The sequence below is a fragment of the Chamaea fasciata genome, unplaced genomic scaffold, assembly GCF_029207755.1.
Source record: "Chamaea fasciata isolate MVZ Bird 193981 ecotype frontalis unplaced genomic scaffold, bChaFas1.0.hap1 SCAF_14, whole genome shotgun sequence".
NCBI classification, from domain to species: Eukaryota; Metazoa; Chordata; class Aves; order Passeriformes; family Sylviidae; genus Chamaea; species Chamaea fasciata.
In genome coordinates, this window is record NW_027094099.1 from 17,017,711 (window position 1) to 17,035,672 (window position 17,962).

Consider the following 17,962-nt stretch of genomic DNA (forward strand, 5'->3'; position numbering starts at 1 on the left):
GCAACATGGAGCAACGATGAAAATAAAATACCAAAGGTTGTAATCTCGAGTGCTGCTGGAAGCAGGAATTTCCATCCACGCTCTGACTCCTTTCCCTGCTGTGCAGCGTTTGCCAGCTGAGGGGAGAGGTAAAAGGCTCTGGATATCATCTCCCGGGCTCAAGGCAGCACTTGTTATGTCGATGTGAACAAGTCAACTTCTTTGCATTTGTCATTATGGGTGTTTACAGAAGTGCAGCTTAGGAATGAGGGGAGGAAAGGCAAATGTCAGAGTGCATTAAATAACGTATTTTCTTTACTTTCCAAGAAGCTTGCTCGCAGCATGATGTTGCTATTTATATCCCATCTCCTAAACCCAGCTGTTGGTTCATGTTAACATGCAGAATGGTGAGAAAATCCCGGCAGAAGAGCGTGAATCCCAGAGAGACTTGTGAGGACCTATAAAATATCTCAAATTTTGCTGAGGTATGGGCCAGGCGTGCCCTCGGTGAGGCAATACCAACATTTCCCTGTTGATCCTCCAGTGTCAGAACACAAGAGCAAAGCAAAAGGTAAAGTTCCAAGTGCTACAGCAGAAAACTTCAGGGAACTGAGCTTGCACCCCTGGCTGGAAGAGTTTGAGGGAGTTACTTTTACCTGTAACTCAAAACTAGCAAATACACTGTACACCCACATAACAGCATTCTTAGACAAGCTGTGTCTGATCTAATCTTATGTACCTTGGCCACAAGTTTTGGAAAAACAAATATACCCAAGGCAATCAGATTAGTGAATACACCATATAATGATGTGGAAATACTAGTGGTTTACAGAGAGCAGTTCATGGGATGGATTGAGTGAATTTAATTCACGCATTGTCAGGCAACTTGGACTTCAGGAAAAGAAGAAAATCTTGATTTTATCTGTGTGTAGTGGAACATCAGAGCCAAAGAGCGTAACAGCAGCACTCCTGAGCACACCCAGGGAGCTCGGGGGAGTTTGTTCCCAGCCAGCTCCCCGAGAGGACAGGCAGTATTTGTGCTGAGGTGACCACGGGGTTAACAGGGTTACCCAAAGCCTTAATGGCCAAGAACCATTATCTGCTGCTCTCTGATTTCCTGCTCCCTAGGTGGGAGTCCCCCCTGCCCCTCTCCTTTGTTTCTAATGCGAGTTCCCATCCTGAAATGCTGTGAGTACAATTCGGTTTTGTTGCAATCAGTAGTCCTTTACAAAATCTTCATTCACAGAGTGTTTCCCCCATTGTAAGTGGAACAATGTTAGGAATTAATCTGGCCTGCGATTTGTAGGAACCTTGTTCTGAAAACCTTGTTCTTAGAACCCCCCCTTTCCCTTTGAAGGGTAACTTAATTGTTTGGCAAACAAGCAAAAGCTACATAACTCCCCCTACCCCTCTTAGCTATGATTTTAAAAGTCCTGCAGTTTGGTTTTATATAATGTTCACCTCTACAAGCATGAAGCTCAGATTCTCTTCTCCAGTAGACAAGATGAAAAAACTGATTTCTGGAATATAAGAGGCATTTGAAAGGAGGAAAAGCCATGGTACATCTCTGGAGTGGATTGTAAGAAGGTCCTAATATGTAAGTTCAAAGTTAGTACTGAGATGTGATTTTGGTGGTAGTGCCTCCAAAGTACCTTGAATGGGTGGGTGGAAATGCATTGGAATAGAGATGCAAGGGAAAGCTTTATTGCCATAACAACTGCTGGATGATGACTCTATTCAACTCTGAGGCTATTTAGTTAAAATTAAGAACATTGCTATCTTTCTCCCATATCTTTCTTTATATTTGCTATTGCTCTGAGTTTATTTCTCTTTGGATATCATGGAAATTGCAGTGCCTGCTATTTGGGCAAGGGAAGAGATTTCAGGGGGCTCTTTTTAGTCTCTGGGTTGTACATAAGAAGGGCAGAAATGCAGTCCGTGGTTGTTCCCTTTTCTCTCAGGAGTGATCCTGGCAGATGCTTGTGGTAATTTTTCCCTTGTCATACTGACACTCCAGTGTGATGTTCTCTGGGGCTTTCTTATGTTGCTGCTTCTACAGTCTTACAAAGACTGCAATTTCTCCTCTGCAGTGTACATTTTTCTTTATTACCCACAGTTTTGCACTCTTTGTATTATCCAGGTGAACTTGGCCTTTGCAATTGTCCTGGGAATCAAACCCAATGCAGCACCATGAGGTCAGGTGGTGATTTCAGCGATTCTGGCGCACCAATTCTTCTGTGGCTCGATTCGTGTCAGCCTAAGGGGTGACATTTGTCACTCCCTGTGACACGTCAGGACATCTGTGCCCTCCCCACCACCCAGGCTCATCCCCCACCGGTCCCAGGAGAGCTCTGCAGGAGCCGATGTGGCAGCACATCCTCACACATGGAAAACAACATCTGCAGTTTCAACTGCAACCTGAATTCTGCACTTCCTTTTCTCAATTGTTACACAGGGCAGCGTTTCCATCAGGGCAGGAAAGCATTTCAGGGGGAAGGAGGCTGCTCTGTGCCCCTGAAGTATTGTTTGCAAGGCTCATGGAGAAATCCCCCGAGCAACACAGGCTCTGCTTATTCTTGTGGTGCCACTGAAAAGGACAGATTAGAACCAATTATTTATCTCTTTGGCTTCCTGCTCTATTTTTTGCCAGCTTGGAATAATATGTACTGAAAATAATTCATGAGTATATCCAGAAGTCCTTGCTCAGACCGTGCTTCAGTGTCTTACTCAGAATCTCACTGACTTTTATAACTTAAATATTCAGTACTTTATCTTAACATCTCCTCAGCATATTGCTGTCATGAGAGGATTTCATGGTATTAATCATTAGATTCTATAATAGACCTTACAGGTATTATGGATGATAGGTAGAGTGAGGAATAAGAGAATAAATCATATTCATATGAAAACCAATGACATTTGGACTGTTCATGTTGAAATTGAAAGAAAACGGTGTGTATTTAATATCTTCCTAATTATTACAGATCAGCAACAATCAGTTTGGAAATATGATTGTAAATGGCAAACATTTATATTTTATTGTCTTTCTCACTTGCAATCTTTTTCTTAGATCCACAAGAAGTGTCTCTTCTTGCTCTTCTGTTTTGAACAAAAGTGGATGTTTCAGAAGCTGTTCAACTTATTCACTGGCTTCATTTTTAAATCCAAACTAGTCTGTACATTACAAACCCTGAACTCCAACATTTCTGAGAGCCGAGTGAATTACTGCTTCCATTCGAGCTAAACTTCTGGAAACAGACAACAGAAATTTACATTAACTTTTTGGGAATGGTCCTGGAGGATCTACCTTTTCCCACCCCACAGTGTGGTGGTCACCACACTGCCAGATAGGAGTTTCTGTCATTATTTCTTGCATCCTATTTCCTAATCTTTTGTGGAGCTGCCTTTTTGTGTTCAGTTAATGAGACCATTTTAAACTACAAAGAACCACCCTCTGATGTCTGTTTTTCAGAGACAGCACCTTTGGTTCTGATTAGAGATGTGCCCTTTTCAGTGGTTTGGAGCTGTGAAATGGCTCCTGTCGTTCCACTCCGAGGCTGTGGGTATCTCACAGGATAAATCTGGAAGAGCTGTAGAGCGCAGATGATTTTTGGCAAGTATCATTTTATCATCAAAATTTTATTTTTGGGTCGCTCTTCAGCTGCCGCCTTCTGTGAAGGAGAAAGACGCCCATTTTATGTCTTTTATTATGTATTCCCCAGTAGTCCTTTCTACTGAGAGCAAAATTAATGGGAGCTCTGGCAGAGATAATGTGAGCTGGGGATGGATGGATGGAGGTGGAACTGAGGTGGACTGTCACCTTTGTCTGGACGTGGGGACACAGCTCGTGTCCTCAGAGCCAGGAGCTCCACAGAAAGCCAGTCAGAAAAAGAATACTTTTAAAATCTGTATCTATATTAGATTGTCATTATGCATACAATTAGATATATTGTATATGAATAATATCTAGGGTAGAATTAATACAGTGTAAAAATGTACTGTATACATACATGTTTTGTAGTGCATATTATATATATATACACATATATATATACACACATATATATAGATTTAATAATGTAAATACTTTATATTAATGGTTTTGCTGTTACAACTTTGTCCTTGTTCAATTTTACCACTGGCTATTTCTCACTACTATATAATATATACTAGTGTTTATGTATTTTATTTATTGTACATACATATTATATATACTAGGCACACTGTGTTTAGAGATACTCTATATATAAAAAGGCATCTACATAGTATAGAGTTGTATTTATGTATCTATATACACACACTATATATATAACGTGTGTGTTGGGGAGGCGGTGGTGGTTTCTGAGGGTGACACACACGGGCAGCTGAGCTGTTTGCGGGGGTAACTGCTGTAGTCCCTTGGTGCACGCTCAGGGCGGGGAGGACGCGGGACCACTCACCGGGATTTGTTTTAACTCCCCCAAAGCCGGAGTTTGGCCCCCCAGGCCCGGCCTTGGCGCAGACACCGCTCGGGGCGGGCCGGCCCCGCTGCGTCACCGCCGGCACACCCGGCCCCGCGCTCTGCGCCTGCGCGCCCGCCGAGCTGGGGAACGGGGCGTTCCCGCCCCCACGGCCCCGCCTCCGCTCGGCTCTGATTGGCTGTTGCGTGCCGCCCCGCCTTTCTCATTAAGCGCTCCGCTGTCACTCAAGCCGTCCACGTTTCGATACGCACCGCCCACCAACTGCGCTCTGATTGGCGGGCTGTCCGGTGCGGGCGCTGCGATTGGCTGAGCGCGCCGTCAGTCCGGGGCGGGTCGGCGGGTAGGAATGTAGGCCCGGCCGCTCCCCGGCCCAACAAAGTAATCCGGCGATGCCTGGAGTGCGGAGCGCGGCCGTGCCCGTCCCACCGCCCGCCGCGGGGGAACCGCGCCCCTCCCCGCCATCCCCGTTCTGTCCCGCCCCTGCCCAGCGCCGCTGAGCGCCCTCGGCCCCGCCGGAGCTGCGCGGCGAAAAGTGCGGAAGGATACTGAAGGGGAGCGTGACAGAAGCTGTAGTTCCGGCCGCGGTCGGGCCTTGTTTCCCAAAAATAGCGCGGCGCGGTATCCGTGCGCCGGTGTCAGTGTCTCCTGAGGAGCCGCGGCGGGAGCGGAGCGAGCGGGGGAGCGGCGGTGAGCGAGGGGTCCCGGGGTCCGGGGCCGCCGGGGCGTGTTCCCTCGGCCCGGCCGCCGGGGAGGGTCGGGGACAGCGGCCGAAGGGGTGGCGGGAGGGGGAAGGGGGTAAAGGAAGGAGGGTCCCCCCCCGCCGGCCCCATCCCGCTCCGAGGCAGCGGAGCGGGGGGGAGCTGGCGGGGTCCCGGGGTGGGCGAGTTCCCGGGGCCTCCCTAGAACTTCCTGCGGCAGGCGAATGGACATTTATGGGCCAGGCCGGCAGATGTGCCCGGGGACCGGGCGGGAGGCAGCCGAGGAGGGTGGGGTACGCGGCCCTGGAGCGCCCGGGGTGCAGGGAAAGGACCCTTTGTGCTGGGTGTCGCTGGGGAAGGCGACATCGCGGCCAGCAGGGAACCGACAGGAAAAGCCTCCCCGGGAGCCCGGCCCTGGAATGCGGCGGCGGGAGCGGCCGGGGGTCGGGCAGGGGGAGCTGGGAATGGCTCGGGGAGTTGTGCGCCGCAGGAAGGTGTGCTGGCCGTGGCAGGGGCCGGAGCGCTCCCGGTGCGCCAACCGGAGGGTGTTCTGTCCAGGGGGAGAAGGATGAAGGTACGGCGGGGTTGTGCTGCCGGCGGGATTTCGTATTCAGCGGCAGAAGTCGTGAGGAAAAAGGACTGGTCCGCTTCAGACTGGAAAGACTTATTTTTTTTTTTTTCTTTTTAAGTTTATGGAGCTCTGTTTTGTAATAAATTTTTACGTGCTTTTGAGATGCTGAGCGGCAAGGAGAGTGGAATTGCTCCGGAAAAAACTGACCATAGTGCCTTCTTTGACAGGTGATTAATTTCAGAGTTAAGTAAGTGGAGTTCTGTAGGGAAAAAAAGGATAATTTAAGAAGACTTTTTTTTAATATATAGTTTAGTGTAAAAACATTGTCCCATAGCCATACAACCACTAAAATTATTATGAGTGGTGGGGGAAAGGGGTTCTGGGCAGTACAAAGGAAGAAGGAAAAGGACTAATTTGTAAACAGCAGTAGGGAAAATAAAGTGATTTGGTATGGAATTGGTAATGTAGATGTATTTATTTAACCCTTTTACACACTCTAGGAAATTTTTATATAGCATGAGGAAGGCTATGAGCTTTCAAGCTTAATTATGTGAACTGTCTGCACACAATTGTTCCTTATGCAAGGGTGTTTTTTTTTTTTTTTAGGAACTAGCCAGCTATATTTTGTTAGATAATTCTGGTGTCTTCTTCTTGCTATCTGGTATTTAAATGACCCATGCAAAAGATATCAGGGCAGCATTCCTGTCATCTATTCTGTCTGTATTTAAAATTACTTAAAATGACTTTTACATGTAAGAATGGAATATTTAGGTTTTTTCCCTCCTATCTCACAGGTGATTTGCATTTGGGGGAGAAGTGTGAAGTTCCTCATTTAAACTGGTTTTTTTTTTTTTTTTTTAATTGAGGTGCTAGAGTATGTGCAAAATGACACGTTATTTAATTGCATAATTTAGAAGGATTATAATAAATTATAATAAAGGATATAATGTTGGTGCTTTTGTTCGCTGAAGAGTATCATTATTAAATGATATTTTTAAATTCTATACTTGTTAAGCCAGCAAATCAAAAATAAGAGAATGGAACAAATTGTCAAGATACTGAGGCGTTATGATGGTGCTGTGCAGCTGGAGATGAGCCTTTTTTTTTTGTCTGAGGGCATTCAGTTTGGAATTCCACACAGAAAATAACCCAGTGCCCTGGTCAGGTATTTTTCTCCTCCACAATTCTTTCCTGTGTCTGAAGTTGACGTGCTCCACGTGTAGCAGCAGAGGAGGATCGTCGGTAAATGGGGAGAATCCCTCAGTGCCAGGGAGAGGCTCAGGCTCAGCTTTGGTGTGCAGGAAACTCTTCCCCTCTGCCACTGGAGCTGATGTGAACCGTTCTGAACACTCCAGTGTTTGTTATTTATTTGTGAGCAGGCATTTAGAGATGATGGTGGGAACACATCAGCTTCAGTTTGCTGTTTGCTCGTCCTGCTCCGTTTGTTCAGTGTGTGTTTGAACCGACGTGGTCACTGCTCACCTCTGGGCGAGTGGGGCCACGGAATGCTTTGCACATGTGCAGATCCCTGGATGAAAATCTGAAATGTGAGTTTCTTTCTCTGTGAAGCCACAGAGAAAGGAGAAAGCAAACATTGAATTTTGTGAACTTAGAGAAATTGACTCGTGTTGGACCAGCAGCATGAGGGCATGGCTGCATTCAAACCTGAAATCATTCTAGAGACTAAAACAGCTCATTATGGCACAAGACTCATCTCATTTAGAAACCTTTGGGCTGAAGTGTGTGTGGTTCACCTTCAGCTGCTCAATGCGGGCAGCAGAGATTTTCTGGGGTTATTTTAGAATGTTGGCCACGTTTCTCAGATAACTTGTTGATGTCATTCTGTGTATTCTGGGCCCAAGTGCTGCTCCAGAGAGGCTGGAGGCAGCACTCTGCTCTGTGAACAATGCCTGCTACCTTGCCTGCTCTCAGCCATGCCCTCCTGACAAAACACAGCTGATTAATTCTCCAGGAGTACTGAAAGTAGTCTAATGCTGTGTAATGAGTAAATCTGTATTAGTTTGGCAACTTTTTTTTTTTTTTTTTTTTGCTAAATGAGGAATAACTTGAATTAGTTGTAGCTGTGGTTTGTTATGCCTTGCTTGAAAGAGGTCTGTGGGGTTTAGTTGAATTTTTAAAAGTATATGTTTTCTAAAAATTACAATTAGCACATTTTACTCGCCTCACCAAATTCTTAATTTTTTATTTTTAAAGGATTAAATATTCTCTGTAAACCTTGTGCTTTAGGCCTGCACAGTCCTGACAGCAGTCTGGTAATGTGTGCAAAGCACTGGGATCTGCTTTTCCTTCTCATAGCGACAAATCTTCCTTTGAATTAATTGGAGCATCATGTGGCAATGTATGTGCTTCTTAATGCACAAATCGCTTTAAGTCTTCACATTTATTGTATTGGAAAGACATTATTTCACGTGTGCAATAATGTGTTCCTCAATGGATCAAATGGAACAAAAGTCAAAATCTCTGTCTGTGATAATCTGGGTGAATTTGATGCTTTGTGTTCAGAATTGATTCCTTCAGCCCTGGTGGAGTCACCAGGGAATACAAACACAGCACTCCCTTTTTCCTTGTGTGCCTTGCTGTGCCCTGTGCAGGGATTACCTGAGTGGACTTGTCACTGTGACACAGGTGGTGCTGGTGTGGGCTTGGTTAACTCTTGCTCCTACCAGTGACGTGAGTAAAGAAGGTGTGTAATGGTGTGGGGTTTTCATTCAGGTGTCTGAAATTTATTCTCAGCATGCCCTTGGTTTGAGGTGCAGTCAGCTGTGCAGGAACCAAAGGGAGCTGCTTTTTCCCCTGGTTGTTTGCAGGGTGGTTTGGGGAATGACACAAAACATTCCTTCACTTCTCCCCCGGGTTAGCATTGTTGACCTTTCCAGTAAAAAACTTGAGGAATTCTGTTGGACAGCTGATCAAACTCCATTTCAGGTCATTGATGTCCAGTGTAACAGTATAAAATAGTGTTACTGAGAGTTCAGAGCACCTCAGCTGTGTGATGTGACAGTTCCCTCCCCCAGCACGTGTTCTGTGCTGGAGCACCAGCTCATAAATAACCCTCTGCAATAATAGATTTTGCTTCGTTTATTTCAAAGTGAGCATCTGATCTAGATTTCCACCTCTGACCACTCCCCTCATATGGTGCATTCTTATTTTAACACTTGATCTTTCAAGTTACTGATTAGGGAGTTGAAAAGAAGAAATTTTTTCCTCCATATTAAGGCGCCGATTTTTTTTTTTAAATCAACCGTGTTGTATTGGCTTCTGTTTAATGGTTCTGCAAGTGTTTCTAGATTTCTTTATATTTAATATATAACTTTATTTAGAAACATAAACCCCTGTACTGTGTACTTTCATTTCCATTTGACACTAAAGAGGAATTAATATCTTGTAAGACCCCTCTCTTCCTGAGATTTCACCCCCACCTGTCCAAGGCAATCACCTAGCTGGAATATTCTAAATTATATATATATGATATATATCTATCTTTCTCCTTTCATTCTTAATCTGAGTCTGCAGTGAAGAACTAGGAAGGAATTTTATTCTAATAAGGCAGGCTAAATTTTGTGACCAGTCTTTTTCAGAATTTTAGTGCAGAGGATACAGAACCTTTTCCACGGGAATATTCTGCTTTTTGTTCCGTGTGTTGTAGTGGTACAAGCGTGCCTCTATGATCAGAATAAAACACATCCCTCTTAATAAGAGTGTGATTAATTGAATTATTTTTCAGGGAATTAACTACTTTATATTCAAAATGTTAGTGATGCTTAATTAGGTAGGTCTCCCAGTTATATTTGCCTCTGTCCCTGGAGAGCTTTTGTATTCTGGCAAAGTCCTTATAGGCCAACCTGGAAAGTTGCAGACGTGTTCTGCACTGTTTTGAGATTTCAGGAGGAGTTACTGAGGATTGTTGCATGCCTGTTTTAAGTAGTAAGATAAAAAGTAGGTGCTGGGTATTACCAGCCAAGCAGAGTTGTGAAAAGGTGCCTGCTGTCAGTGTCTGTGTACCAGGCACTGATGACAAAGCATCTTTCACTTTTTTTTCTAATCAGGAGCTAATTGACTCAGAGAAAAATGTGTCATGGTCAGAGATCACCTCGGAGTGGGTGTGTGGAATGGATGGTTTGTGCTCGTGATGCTTGTGTGGTGATAACAGAGGTGAAGAAGGATTTTTTCCCCATTTATTTCAAATCCCTTTGAGTGTTTGTGTAACTCAGTTTCATTTGAAGAGCCGTTTGCTTCTGACACTGTAATTTAGGATTTCATGGACTGGACTGGTGGTGTTTTTCTTGTTTGAAGGCTGACCATAGAGCTGTGAGAATATGTCAAGCAGATGTCACGTGTTACCTGCAGTGACACTTGCAGGCTGTGCTCAGGACCAGAACTGACGTTCTGTGCCAATATACACAGGCCTGATCTTTTCATTGTCTGTGCTCACTTCGTGTTTGGAAGGTCAAGGGGGTTAAATTATTAAACTTCTGGCTCTATAATTGTGTAAGCATGTCTGTAAATGAGCTGTGCTGGGGCGGTGCTGTTACACATTTTTCTTCCTTGAAGACTGTGGCACACAGAGCTGATAAACAGAATTCAGAGGAGATTATTTTAGTGTCCCTTATCACATGGAAGAATGACAAACAGTTGTGAGAGAAGAGAGTAAGCGAGAGATTGAACCTTCAGGGACTCAGATAAACACATGTCCTAGAGATGAGGGGTCATAAAGGGCGCAGCCGACTAGTCTTGGCTGGGTCCATTAGAGGAATTTTTGGAAAGTGGCAGGATAATGTGAATTTACACCCCGTATCACACAAAACCTGCTATAATTGAATCCAAGAGCTGAGAAAAAAAGTTGTAATATTTTTTCCCCCTCAGATATCAGAAGAAGTGACTGTTTTTAAGTGGTTATCTTTCTCCAGATGTTTTGAATTGTATTTAATTCACCAGCATGTGGAAAACTTGTATGGTATAGCTCAGCAGCATTGTGTGAGGATATCAGCGTTAGGGACATCTTGTTTTTGGTATCATTCTTTCACTAGCAACTGCCTCTTCCTGATATGACTGCCTGCATCCTGTTTGAAAAGCTGTAAGCTGACAAGAATGACTGCTAATAATTTGCTGTATAGAGCAACTTGAAAATGTTGCTTCTTCCAGTGTGAGCTTTCAAAGCAATGAGTCTTCCGAGAGTGTTTGAGAAAAGGGGGATGTTCCATCATCATTGTTCTTTTATTATCTTGTCAGGCACTGAGGGTAATAAACTGAAATTTTCAGAATTTTTATTTTTCCTTGATGCTGTTGAAATTCTTGTATAATGATACGAGGTTTTAATTAAGTCAGGTGTCTTGAATTTATACTCCGAATCCCCTCGGTTTCAGGGTAAAAAAGGGGAAGTCAAATGTACAGCACAAGATAATTTGTTTCACTTGATGCCTACAAAAAAGGAAAAGCACTTTCTGCTGAAATGTTTGAGCCTATATATATATAATATATATATTAAAAATATTTTTATATATAGTAAAATGATATTTGTTAGTCTGAGTTTAATAATACACATATTTACTTGAATAGTTGGCTTCAGGGATTTGAAGCTTTTGAGTGCAGCAGAAGGATTTCCTTCGAGAGACTTCCTTACTATTCCCCTGTGTTTCTTTGGAGTGTTGGGGTTTTTGTGGTTTCTGTGTTGTTGGGGGTATTTTATGTTTTGTCTTCTTGTTGTTCTCGTTATCTTTGTTCATAACATTCCAAATGGTGACGTCCTGACTTTTGTCACTGAAACGTGTGGTGATCTTTGCTTTGAGAGATGTTGGGCTTTGAAAAAAGTGCCAGCAGACAAAGTATTAAAGGTTTCCATCAGGAAGCAGTAAATTCGAATTCCTCCTTCAGGGAGACAAAGAGACAAAATTGTGGATGGCTGAAGAGAGATCCGTGGTCAGTTGATGGAGGCAAGAATTTGCTGAATATTGGAGATACGGAATTTGGGTGATTTGCAGAAATTGGAATTATTAACACAAATGCCCTGAAAATTCCCGAGGAATATGTGGAACATGGAATGGCTTTGGATATCATAGAATAATGATGAGTTTTAAATAGGTGCTTGCTGTTTTCTTTGTCACAAATATGAAAACTGCTAACCTGAATAGCTGTCAAAAAAGTAATGGGAAACTATCAATTGAAACAACAGAAATTTAAAAAACTATTTTATCAAATCTGTATTACAAAACCATGTAGAAAGCTCTTGTTCTCAGTAAAGGACAGAGAAATTTAAGAAGACCCTCCAGGTTTTGTATTGGGTTTAATATGAGATGAAATTTGAGGAGGGCAGAAACAGCAAGAGTTGTCGTAATTATTAAATGATTTTTTTCCCTAAAAGAGGGGAAAGGCTTATGGTCAATGTTTATCACTGTTTCATTGTTTATCAATGGTTTCTGTTTATCACTGCTAATTCAGTATCTTCAAGAAACTAGTAAAATGTGGTGTTGAAACGACTGGAAATTCTGGATTTTAAAACGTAATGGTCCTGAATATTGGCGTCATTTAGGTGCCTTATGCAAAATAGGGGGAAAGTACCTTCAGAGACTGATGGTTTGTTCGGGAGGTGGAACAGGGTAATGGCAGAGTCGCAGAATTCAACTACTGTTCCTCTCGTGGCGTTGTGACGCTCCTGGTGACTCCTGGTCGGATGTTTTTCCTTGGCTTATCTCCAGAGGAGACGTGGATTCCGGGTGGGATGAAATGTCACCTGATATCCCCCGTTATCCCCCAAAGCTGCTCGGCAGTAAATCTGCCCGCAGATCCCTCAGCCTGCCCCCGCTGCTTCACTGCCTTGCGATGGTCATCTTCCCCTTGTGTTTTTGCTGAGGAGCCGGACTCCTGTCCTGGGAGGTTAAGCCCGGTGGTGACATCCTTGTTTTTACACTTCTCTCCTGAGGCTGCCCTGGAGCAGTCGGTGCACCCCGTTGTTGGCACACGCGTGTTTACAGCGAGCCGCATGTGAGCACAAGGTGCTGATGTAAAACTTGAACCCGATCCCACGAGGAAGTGACAGAGTCATTCCCTGGAGAAGCTGCCATGGCTGAGGGGTTCGGGAGGTTCCGACTACGAAGAGGCTCAAGTAAAAACTGCGTTTTCCTTGACTTGCCCCAGTGAGGAGGTTGTGATCCGAGGCCGGATCCCCGTTGGAGCCCCCGCAGCTCCCTCTGGTGATCCCGGCGTGCCCGTGCAGCGCCGGGGGCTCGGCTCAGCCTCCCTCACCATCGGCTCGGTCATCCCCACGGCTCAGGGAACACTGCAGGGCTGCTCCCAACCTGGTGTGACTCTTGGGTGCTCTTGGGTTGTGCTGCCTTCTTGTTTTATTCTTTCCACCGTCTCATTTTTGTCTCAGAGGAGATGGAAGTCATTAAAGGATCTCTAGACTGTCCTGTTAACGCTGGCTCTAGGCAAGCAGAACCAGTGTGATTGCATGAGATAAAGAGATTCCAGCTCTATGGCTGGGTTACTGGGGAGCAAGTGAAGCGTGGTATGGGGAAGAGGGAAGAACAAAGACAGTGTGTATATGAAAATTTTTTATTCTGTAGTCTCTAGCCCATTTTCTTTATGTTATTAAAATATGGAGAAATGGTGGAAGTAGATTTAAATACAGTCTGAGCAGTAATAGTATAGAAGTGGTTTTGCAAATAATAAAACCTGCAGAATTTCCATTTTTCAACTCTTCTGTTATTCCCTGATCTTTTAGAGTATCTCCTCTTTACAGTGTGTTTCTTTTCAGTTCTCCAAACATCTTAAATGCTGTGGCAGGCTGAGTACAGGGACCTGCTGACTGCCCAGCATCCCCCAGGACCTGCTGCCTCTGGTCACTGCCGGGCTCTGCTCTGCCCAGGCTGCTCTGCAAAGGCCAAAATTCTCTGCAAAGATGAAAAATTCTGCAGCACGTTTAGGAAATCTCAAAAACAATTGATGCATTTGCTATGACACTTGGTTGAAATTAGCCAATATAATCAGCTGTTAATGAGGGAGAATAGACTGTGGTCAAATAAACATCATTTTATTAAAAAAGAAAGTTAGAAAGCTGTGGAAATAAACAGTTCTATCTTCAGGATTTTAATGCCATCATTGATAATGCTCCAATCCAATATCAGCAAACTATTATTTTCTAAAGTGTTTTTATTTAATTTTATTAAAACTTTAAGTTAGGGTGATTTAAAACTGCATTCAGTTTCTTAATTTGCTTTGCTTTTAATGTGTTTGATTTGATCTGAATATCATGTTAGGCAGAAATTCATTCATTCAGCGGAATAAATATATTTTCGTTTTGATGAGGCCTGCTTGTAAGTGTATGGGAAGATACTTGGAATTTTTTCCTTGGGTCTTCTATCTTCTTAAGATATATTAGTAAATCTGTCTAAACACCCCCCCCCCCCCCCCTTGTGATACTCATGTCTGTGCTTTATGTAGGACTTTCTGGATCAAGTTTTTTTAAGGGCTGAATTGTTCTGTAATAAAATCTACCAGAGTATTGCTGGGTAGTAGTTCTCAAAAGAAGTTTTAACCTGCTTTTCAACCATTCAGCCCTTGAATGAAATGTTAATGAGATGATGATCTGATAAACTTTTTGAAAACTCCTGAGGATTTTCCTTCAGATCTGTTTGTTTTGAGGCACCTGAGTTGGTTCCTGTAGCTGTCTTGCACGCATGTAGATAATGCCTACAAGCAAGCCACAAGGGTTTTGGTGTGTTGTTTTTCCAAGGCTTGGATGACTGATTTTCTGAAGATGTAAGCAGCAACAGCCTTTCGTGTGAAGTTCCTTTTGTGCTTGTTAGGACTGTTAAAAGCACAGACTAAAATTCAGAGTTGCAATCTGACAAGGAATCCTCCAGGCTCCTTATCTGGAAGAGCTGAGATCACAATTCTTGCTTCTTACCTGCGCTTGTGCTTCTCAGCTTGTAATTCTTCTTGGTCTCCTCTGCTTAGTCTTAGTGGCTTATAAGATTTTTCAGTGGCATAATTAGCTTATCTTAAAATAGTCTGATGTGGTGGCAGTACTGGGACAGTGACAGGACAGCCCAGTCCCAGTCACACGAAGGGAAGCACAGAGATGTGTCAGGGCTTGGCCCACGGCACAGGGAGGGAGGAGTAGGTGAAAATCTTCTGAAGATGTGAGTGGACCTTGAACATGAATGATTCAGCTCACCTGGATTTACATGTTTTCCTTCAGGAATTTGACAATAGCCTGATAAAGTAACTAGAAAGCAGCTTCTCCTTGGTTTCAACCAAAATACAACTGGGATGGAAACAACAACAACAAAAAATTCAATTCCAGTTCCTTCCCTTGGGTTGTTTTTTATATTTGTAGTTTAAGCCTCTGGCTCTGTTCATCAACCCTTACACGTCAGAGAGAATGAGCCTCATCTTACCCCAAATGCCTTGTTTCAAACCTGCCAGTGTTTCAGGTCTGAGACCTTGAAAGTTTGAAGTGTCTGACCATTAACATTTGTACTTCCTTGAGACTGTCTCTCTGGGTTTCATACTTTCTATAATTGTGTTGTCTTCTTTCTTCATTTCCTTCTCTTTAGACAAGTACAAATTTGGACAAGGGCACAATTGCCTGTGTTAATGAAGATGGTTGTAGGTACACCAGTTCTGTGTTTTAAATGCCTTTCTTGGAAAAGCTGCTGCTACAGTTGCTATTGTGGTTGCTACAATCTTGAACAAGGGATTAGAGTACTTTTTTTTTTTTCCTTGTTACTATGCAGGGAAAGGAACTTGGTCTACAGTGAGTTCAGGATGTTGCTTGTGATGTGATTTATTCTCTATTTTCTGAAAGATGTTATTTTGTTTGGATTTCAGTAGAAGAGTGCTTTTTCTGAAATTCATAAACCCCCTAAAATTATTAGGGGGTTTATGAATTAGTGCTGTTACCATGCTTTTTTATGTTGATTAAAAACGGATTTCAGCATTTAGCTTCCAGCTCACTGTTTGGTGAAGTAGTGGCACATGCTGGGGCACTCCATTACTGGCTGCTCGTGACTTCAAGGAAAAAATGTAGTTTTGTTATTTCAATATATAAAATGCTTTTTAGGGAAAGTTTGTTCTCTTTTTAAATTGTTAACTGTTCATCCTGGAGTCTAATGAAACGTCTACATTTTTGCTTTTAGGGTCTTTATTTTCATCTCAAACCCTGAGAATAATCTTGTGTGAGATGCTTTTGTTACATTGGGGTTTGCAGACCTCCATGGAAAAACTCATTTGAACTCTGCAAGACACAGTTAAAAACAAATTCTCCTGGTAGTGTTTGAGTTCTGCTTCCAGGTGGATTTGATGTACTGCCCTCATGCAGGAAGGGAGAAAAGGAGTTTTAACTGTACATTAATGTCTTGCATATGCTGCAGTATTCCTTGTGCTTTCCTGTAAATGGCTGTGGCCAGGCAAGTCCTGGAGTTTAATGTTTAACTCTGGTTTTATTTTGCTGTTATTGCTGGTGCTCTTACATGCAGACAGAGTTGCACTGTAACTGAGGCTGGGAGGTGGAACTTGCCTCTCTTCCTGTTTGAGCTGTAGATCCCAAAATCTTGGTCTAGGCATGATTTTAGTGTGATGTAGTTTGTTACTAAATATTTTGTAACAAACTGCTTTACAAGGTCCACTTATTCCAGTGAAACTTCCTGGACTACTTGAGATAAAGTCACCTTCCAGTGGGGTTTGGGACATTGCTTGTAATGCTTGGTTCTTTGTGTTGTATGTGTGGAGCGGTTTTTTTTCCTTTCTTTTCTTTTTTTCCTGGTTTCTCCCACATTCATTAACTGTGCTTACAATGAGTTTCCAGTGAATTCGTGTCAGTGTTCCAGTGAAATCCTTGGCTGCACTGATGACATCAGTGGTGGAGATCTTATTCTGGAATTCTTGCTCCTTGTGTCTGTTAGACCTATTCAGATGAAGCTGCTGTAGGCCAATGGTATTGCCTCTGTGCTTGTTCCTGCTGTAATATTAACGTTTATGTCTTAGAAGTACTAGAAGAGAGATTATTAGGAGGGGAAGTCCAGCACAGAAAAGCTTCCTGTGGATGACTTGCAGCAGTGGTGGATTCTGACAGGGTTCCCATGGTAGTGGATGTGTTTTCTTTAATACACATTACTCAGATCTTGCCATTGTCTTCTTTGTAATACAGCCTGGTGGCTGGATTATTGTCAATGCACAAGTTGCCTTAGCAAGACCTTTTGAAGCGCTGTGAAAAAAATACGTGAAACCATGTTTGGCAAAAAATGCTGAAGGGTTTTAATGGTTCCTGAGTGTGTAGGGAACAGTCTTTTTTCCCCTTTTGGCAATCACATGAACTTTTGAATCCAACTCTTTGTCTCCTTCTCCTCTGCTGTATTCCCATACAAAATTCAATTATTTAACTTTTATTTTAGCAATAGGAGACAATTTGAGCATAATTAAAGCAATGTATCTGTCTAAATGAGTGATACCTAATTGGATTAGCACTGTTTAGAGAACGTGTGTGCAGTCATTCTTTGTGAATCTGTACATTTCTCTTTTAGATCTACAATAAATATTGATGTCTCACTGTTCAATCTAATCAACAAAGCCTTACATCTGCACTTTGATTGCTGCTCTCAGCTTCCAGGGGGTTGAGATGCTGTCCTGCAGTTCCTGGTTTCAGCCTTTTTACTGCCTGGCGTTCATTCTCTGCCTATGGGGAGATGCACTGGACCTGGAGATGCTCAGAGTCATTTGGATATTGAGGAATGATAATATCCATACCATTGTAAGAAATTTATTTAAAAAGTGTTTCTAATGCTCTTTTGCTAGTCTCAAGCAGTTTCTGTATGAAATGTCCTAAACCAGAAGATCCTTCACCCAGATCTGAGGTCTGTGTATCCCATGGCCTTGCCTGTTTTTCTGTACATTACCTTCCTGGGCTTATCTTAATAACAGTGTCATTTGAGAGACCTGGCAGGGCACTAGACTGAAGAGCAATACAATAGGAAAATATTACTCATTAGATCTGTCTCCTAGATTACTCCAAAACTGGGGAAATAATCTGTCTGTTCAGCCAGAATTCCTCAGATCCCCTCTTAGATTGACAGCAAAGCTCTGTTTAGGTAACTGTGTAGAGGTAGATGACACAGGACACCTTTAAACTCATTTAATGTCACTGTGCCAGCCAGTGGCATGTTAGGATAGCACCCAGAAAACATTTAGTTCATTATCCCCACTGCTTGGAAATCCATCATTTCACAAAATGCTCG

At 43.1% G+C, this 17,962-nt stretch overlaps 1 protein-coding gene across 8 annotated transcripts in view; it reads left to right on the plus strand.

The window, feature by feature from the left end:
- Positions 1 to 4,957: 4,957 nt before the first annotated feature.
- The window catches only part of MEF2A (myocyte enhancer factor 2A), an 81,742-nt gene continuing 68,737 nt past the window's right edge, over positions 4,958 to 17,962 (plus strand). For 4 of the 8 annotated variants that reach the window (XM_066196342.1, XM_066196340.1, XM_066196338.1 and 1 more), the window contains exon 1: positions 4,961 to 5,126. The gene's annotated coding sequence lies outside the window, so the exon portion shown is untranslated. Of the gene's footprint in view, positions 5,127 to 5,238; positions 5,936 to 17,962 lie in introns of those variants that run through there. The other 4 variants (XM_066196339.1, XM_066196336.1, XM_066196343.1 and 1 more) reach the window with 3 other exon arrangements.